Source organism: Salmo trutta, unplaced genomic scaffold (genome assembly GCF_901001165.1).
Source record: "Salmo trutta unplaced genomic scaffold, fSalTru1.1, whole genome shotgun sequence".
NCBI lineage: Eukaryota > Metazoa > Chordata > Actinopteri > Salmoniformes > Salmonidae > Salmo > Salmo trutta.
In genome coordinates this window covers 1-6,950 of record NW_021822179.1, presented here as the reverse complement: position 1 = coordinate 6,950, position 6,950 = coordinate 1, and positions in this window count along the sequence as shown.

Below are 6,950 nucleotides of genomic sequence, written 5' to 3'. Positions count from 1 at the left end.
CCTCCATACCTCCCCATCACTGGTACATACTACACCCTCCTCTCACCCCCCCACCCTCCTCTCACCCCCCCTCCCCATCACTGGTACATACTACACCCTCCTCTCACCCCCCCACCCTCCTCTCACCCCCCCTCCCCATCACTGGTACATAATGCACCCTCCTCTCACCCCCCCTCCCCATCACTGGTACATACTACACCCTCCTCTCACCCCCCCTCCCTCCTCCATACCTCCCTTTACTCCCTCCCCATCACTGGTACATACTACACCCTCCTCTCACCCCCCCTCCCTCCTCCATACCTCCCCAACACTGGTACATAATGCACCCTCCTCTCACCCCCCCCCCCCTCCCCTCTTTCTCCCTGTATTGACCTTGCGGTAGGATTTTACCACAGATTGAACAATGACACAGATATTTCACTGGATGTATGAATGTGAAGCAGCCATTAACTGTTAAATAAACAATGTCTGGTCATTCATACAGACACAGTGTCTGGTCATTCATACAGACACAGTGTCTGGTCATTAATACAGTCACAATGTCTGGTCATTAATACAGTCACAATGTCTGGTCATTAATACAGTCACAATGTCTGGTCATTAATACAGTCACAATGTCTGGTCATTAATACAGTTACAATGTCTGGTCATTCATACAGACACAGTGTCTGGTCATTAATACAGTCACAATGTCTGGTCGTTAATACAGTCACAATGTCTGGTCGTTAATACAGTCACAATGTCTGGTCATTAATACAGTCACAATGTCTGGTCATTAATACAGTCACAATGTCTGGTCATTAATACAGTCACAATGTCTGGTCATTAATACAGACACAATGTCTGGTCATTCATACAGACACAATGTCTGGTCATTAATACAGACACAATGTCTGGTCATTCATACAGACACAATGTCTGGTCATTAATACTAGAGGTCGACTGATTAATCGGAATGGCCGATTAATTAGGGCCGATTTCAAGTTTTCATAACAATCGGTAATCGGTATTTTTGGCCACCGATTTTTTACATTTTTTTTACACCTTTATTTAACTAGGCAAGTCAGATTAAGAACACATTCTTATTTTCAATGAAACGGGGGTTAACTGCCTTGTTCAGGGGGGATTTGGGGAGTCGTATTTGCAACCTTGGTTACTAGTCCAACGCTCTAACCACCTGCCTTACATTGCACTCCACGAGATGAGATGATAGTTTCCGGATTCTACCATATTAATGACCAAAGGCTCGTATTTCTGTGTGTTTATTATGTTATAATTAAGTTTATGATTTGATAGAGCAGTCTGACTGAGCGATGGTAGGCACCAGCAGGCTCGTAAGCATTCATTCAGACAGCACTTTCGTGCGTTTTTGCCAGCAGCTCTTCGCTGTGTTTCAAGCGGTTTATGACTTCAACCTGGGTGGGTATAATTTGCGGAACGTTCCAACAGGAATCTATTCCAAAAACTTCGTAAATAACAAGGTTGCCAAAAAACAACGCATACAAAATTGTATAGCGGCAGAATAAGATACCGGGTAGGGAGTGGTCTATTTCATTGCGTTTTTCACTCATCACGTTTATTACGAAAAATGTCTGTCCTCACATGTCTGTTTGCCTATGGACAAACATTAAGAATAAGCTACGTGGTGAGTTGATGCCTATTCGGCAGCTAGTTAGCTAGGTTTGTATACGTTGCTACTTTGTATGCGTTGTTGCTTGGCAACCTTTTACTTTACGTTTTTTGGAACAGATTCCTGTTGGAACGTTCCACAAATTATACCCACCCCTTCAAGCCTGTCAACTCCCAAGATTAGGCTGGTGTAACCGATGTGAAATGGCTAGCTAGTTAGCGGGGTGCGCGCTAATAGCGTTTCAAACGTCACTCGCTCTGAGACTTGGAGTAGTTGTTCCCCTTGCTCTACATGGGTAACGCTGCTTCGAGGGTGGCTGTTGTCGATGTGTTCCTGGTTCGAGCCCAGGTAGGAGCGAGGAGAAGGACGGAAGCTATACTGTTACACTGGCAATACTAAAGTGCCTATAAGAACATCCAATAGTCAAAGGTATATGAAATACAAATCGTATAGAGAGAAATAGTCCTATAATTCCTATAATAACTACAACCTAAAACTTACCTGGGAATATTGAAGACTCATGTTAAAAGGAACCACCAGCTTAGCTTTTTTACATGGCCCATACTGCACTTTTACTTTCTTCTCCAACACTGTGTTTTTGCATTATTTAAACCAAATTGAACATGTTTCATTATTTATTTGAGGCTAAATTGATTTTATTGATGTATTATATTAAGTTAAAATAAGTGTTAATTCAGTATTGTTGTAATTGTCATTATTACAAAAAGAAGAAAAAAATGGCCGATTAATCGGTATCGGCCTTTTGGGACTCCAATAATCGGTATCGGCGTTGAAAAATCATAATCGGTCGACCTCTCATTAATACAGTCACAATGTCTGGTCATTCATACAGTCACAATGTCTGGTCATTAATACAGTTACAATGTCTGGTCATTCATACAGTCACAATGTCTGGTCATTAATACAGTTACAATGTCTGGTCATTCATACAGTCACAATGTCTGGTCATTCATATAGACACAATGTCTGGTCATTAATACAGTTACAATGTCTGGTCATTAATACAGTCACAATGTCTGGTCATTCATATAGACACAATGTCTGGTCATTAATACAGTTACAATGTCTGGTCATTAATACAGTCACAATGTCTGGTCATTCATATAGACACAATGTCTGGTCATTAATACAGTTATAATGTCTGGTTATTAATACAGTTACAATGTCTGGTTATTCATATAGACACAATGTCTGGTCATTAATACAGTTATAATGTCTGGTCATTCATATAGACATAATGTCTGGTCATTAATACAGTTATAATGTCTGGTCATTCATATAGACATAATGTCTGGTCATTAATACAGTTATAATGTCTCGTTATTCATATAGACATAATGTCTGGTCATTAATACAGTTATAATATCTGGTCATTCATACAGACACAATGTCTGGTCATTAATACAGTTATAATGTCTGGTTATTCATATAGACATAATGTCTGGTCATTAATACAGTTATAATGTCTGGTTATTCATATAGACATAATGTCTGGTCATTAATACAGTTATAATATCTGGTCATTCATACAGACACAATGTCTGGTCATTAATACAGTTATAATGTCTGGTTATTCATATAGACATAATGTCTGGTCATTAATACAGTTATAATGTCTGGTTATTCATATAGACATAATGTCTGGTCATTGCCTTTCTAAGGTCTTCGAAAGCCAAGTCAACAAACAGATTACCGACTATTTCGAATCCTACCGCACCCTCTCCGCTATGCAATCTGGTTTCAGAGCTGGTCATGGGTGCACCTCAGCCACGCTCAAGGTCCTAAACGACATCGTAACCGCCATCGATAAGAAACAATACTGTGCTGCCGTATTCATTGACCTGGCCAAAGCTTTTGACTCTGTTAATCACCACATCCTCATCGGCAGACTTAGTAGCCTTGGTTTCTCAAACGATTGCGTCGCCTGGTTCACCAACTACTTCTCTGACAGAGTTCAGTGTGTCAAATCGGAGGGCCTACTGTCTGGACCTCTGGCAGTCTCTATGGGGGTACCACAGGGTTCAATTCTTGGGCCAACTCTTTTCTCTGTATACATAAATGATGTCGCTCTTGCTGCTGGTGAATCTCTGATCCACCTCTACGCAGACGACACCATTCTGTATACTTCTGGCCCTTCTTTGGACACTGTGTTAACAACCCTCCAGACGAGCTTCAATGCCATTCAACTCTCCTTCCGTGGTCTCCAACTGCTCCTAAACACAAGTAAAACTAAATGCATGCTCTTCAACCGATCGCTGCCTGCACCTGCCCGCCCATCCAGCATAACTTCTCTGGACGGTTCAAACTTAGAATTTGTGGACAACTACAAATACCTAGGTGTCTGGTTAGACTGTAAACTCTCCTTCCAGACTCACATCAATCATCTACAATCCAAAGTGAAATCTAGAATTGGCTTCCTATTTCGCAACAAAGCATCCTTCACTCATGCTGCCAAACATACCCTCGTAAAACTGACCATCCTACCAATCCTCGACTTCGGCGATGTCATTTACAAATTAGCCTCCAATACCCTACTCAACAAGCTGGATGCAGTCTATCACAGTGCCATCCGTTTTGTCACCAAAGCCCCATATACAACCCACCACTGCGACCTGTATGCTCTCGTTGGCTGGCCTTCACTTCATAATCGTCGCCAAACACATTGGCTCCAGGTCATCTACAAGACCCTGCTAGGTAAAGTCCCCCCTTATCTCCGCTCACTGGTCACCATAGCAGCACCCACCTGTAGCACGCGCTCCAGCAGGTATATCTCTCTGGTCACCCCTAAAGCCAACTCCTCCTTTGGTCGTCTCTCCTTCCAGTTCTCTGCTGCCAATGACTGGAACGAACTACAAAAATCTCTGAAACTGGAAACACTTATCTCCCTCACTAGCTTTAAGCACCAGCTGTCAGAGCAGCTCACAGATCACTGCACCTGTACATAGCCCATCTATAATTTAGCCCAAACTACTACCTCTTCCCCTACTGTATTTATTTATTTTATTTATTTTGCTCCTTTGCACCATATTATTTAGATTTGAACTTTGAACTTTCTTCAAACTACAAATCTACCATTCCAGTGTTTTTCTTGCTATACTTTATTTACTTTGCCACCATGGCATTTTTTTGCCTTTACCTCCCTTATCTCACCTCATTTGCTCACATTGTATATAGTCTTATTTTTTTCTACTGTATTATTGACTGTATGTTGTTTACTCCATGTGTAACTCTGTGTTGTTGTATGTTGTCGAACTGCTTTGCTTTATCTTGGCCAGGTCGCAATTGTAAATGAGAACTTGTTCTCAACTTGCCTACCTGGTTAAATAAAGGTGAAATAAAATTAAAATTAAAATTAATACAGTTATAATATCTGGTCATTCATGTAGACATAATGTCTGGTCATTCATATAGACATAATATCTGGTTATTCATATGGACATAATGTCTGGTTATTCATATGGACATAATGTCTGGTTATTCATATAGACATAATGTCTGGTCATTCATATAGACATAATGTCTGGTCATTCATATAGACATAATGTCTGGTCATTCATATAGACATAATGTCTGGTCATTCATATAGACATAATGTCTGGTCATTCATATAGACATAATGTCTGGTCATTCATATGGACATAATGTCTGGTCATTCATATAGACATAATATCTGGTTATTCATATGGACATAATGTCTGGTCATTCATATGGACATAATATCTGGTTATTCATATGGACATAATGTCTGGTTATTCATATGGACATAATGTCTGGTCATTCATATGGACATAATGTCTGGTTATTCATATGGAGATGTCTTCAGATTAAGTGACGGTTGACATGACAATCATCGCACTCCCCATATTATTTTTTTACCCAGAATGCAGCATAACAATCATTAAATGAATCTCTAACACCAGTCATTTGTTTTGCTGGCTTTGTGATGCGTTACTGTTGCTAACGTGTACCTGGCTGAATATCAACAATACCCCCCTTCCTTCCTTCCTTCCTTCCTTCCTTCCTTCCTTCCTTCCTTCCTTCCTTCCTTCCTTCCTTCCTTCCTTCCTTCCTTCCTTCCTTCCTTCCTTCCTTCCTTCCTTCCTCCCTCCCTCCCTCCCTCCCTCCCTCCCTCCCTCCCTTCCTTCCTCCCTCCCTCCCTCCCTCCCTCCCTTCCTTCCTTCCTTCCTCCCTCCCTTCCTTCCTTCCTTCCTTCCTTCCTCCCTCCCTCCCTTCCTTCCTTCCAGCCGAAGGACCAAAGGACGCTGGTTCCTTAGTCTGGTAGTGATGGTCTGATTGGTTGCAACTTGTGCATGGTGTGTGCTGATTCGCTGGCTGTGTTGGTCACATGACTGATGCCCTGCATGACCTCAACATCTTTATGTGCCTTTTTTCCCATGATGACCCACACACACAAATAAACAGTTATACACGCACACACACACACACACACACACTGATGACAGTGTGTAATCTGTCTCAGTGATTACAGCTGGAACATCATCAGGATCTATTTTGCCAAGACTTGGTACAGTCACACACACACACACACACACACACACACACACACACACACACACACACACACACACACACACACACACACACACACACACACACACACACACAGTCACACTCCTCCTCCTCTACCTCCTCCTCCTCTACCTCCTCTACCTCCTCCTCCTCCACCTCCTCTACCCCCTCCTACTCCACCTCCTCTACCCCCTCCTCCTCCACCTCCTCTACCCCCTCCTCCTCCACCTCCTCTACCCCCTCCTACTCCACCTCCTCTACCCCCTCCTACTCCACCTCCTCTACCCCCTCCTGCTCCACCTCCTCCACCTCCTCCTGCTCCACCTACTCTACCTCCACCTCCTCCACCTACTACACCTCCTCCTCCACCTCCTCTACCTCCTCCTGCTCCACCTCCTCTACCCCCTCCTACTCCACCTCCTCTACCCCCTCCTGCTCCACCTACTCTACCTCCACCTCCTCCACCTACTACACCTCCTCCTCCACCTCCTCTACCTCCTCCTGCTCCACCTCCTCTACCCCCTCCTGCTCCACCTCCTCTACCCCCTCCTCCTCCACCTCCTCTACCCCCCTCCTGCTCCACCTCCTCTACCCCCCTCCTCCCCCCTCTACCCTCCTCTACCCCTCCTCCTCCTCACCTCCTCTACCCCCTCCTGCTCCATCTCTCACCCCCTCTCCCCCTCCTACTACCCCCTCCCCTCCTCTACCCCCTCCTCTCCCCCCTCTACCCCCTCCTCTCCACCCTCCTACCTCCTCCTCTCCACCTCCT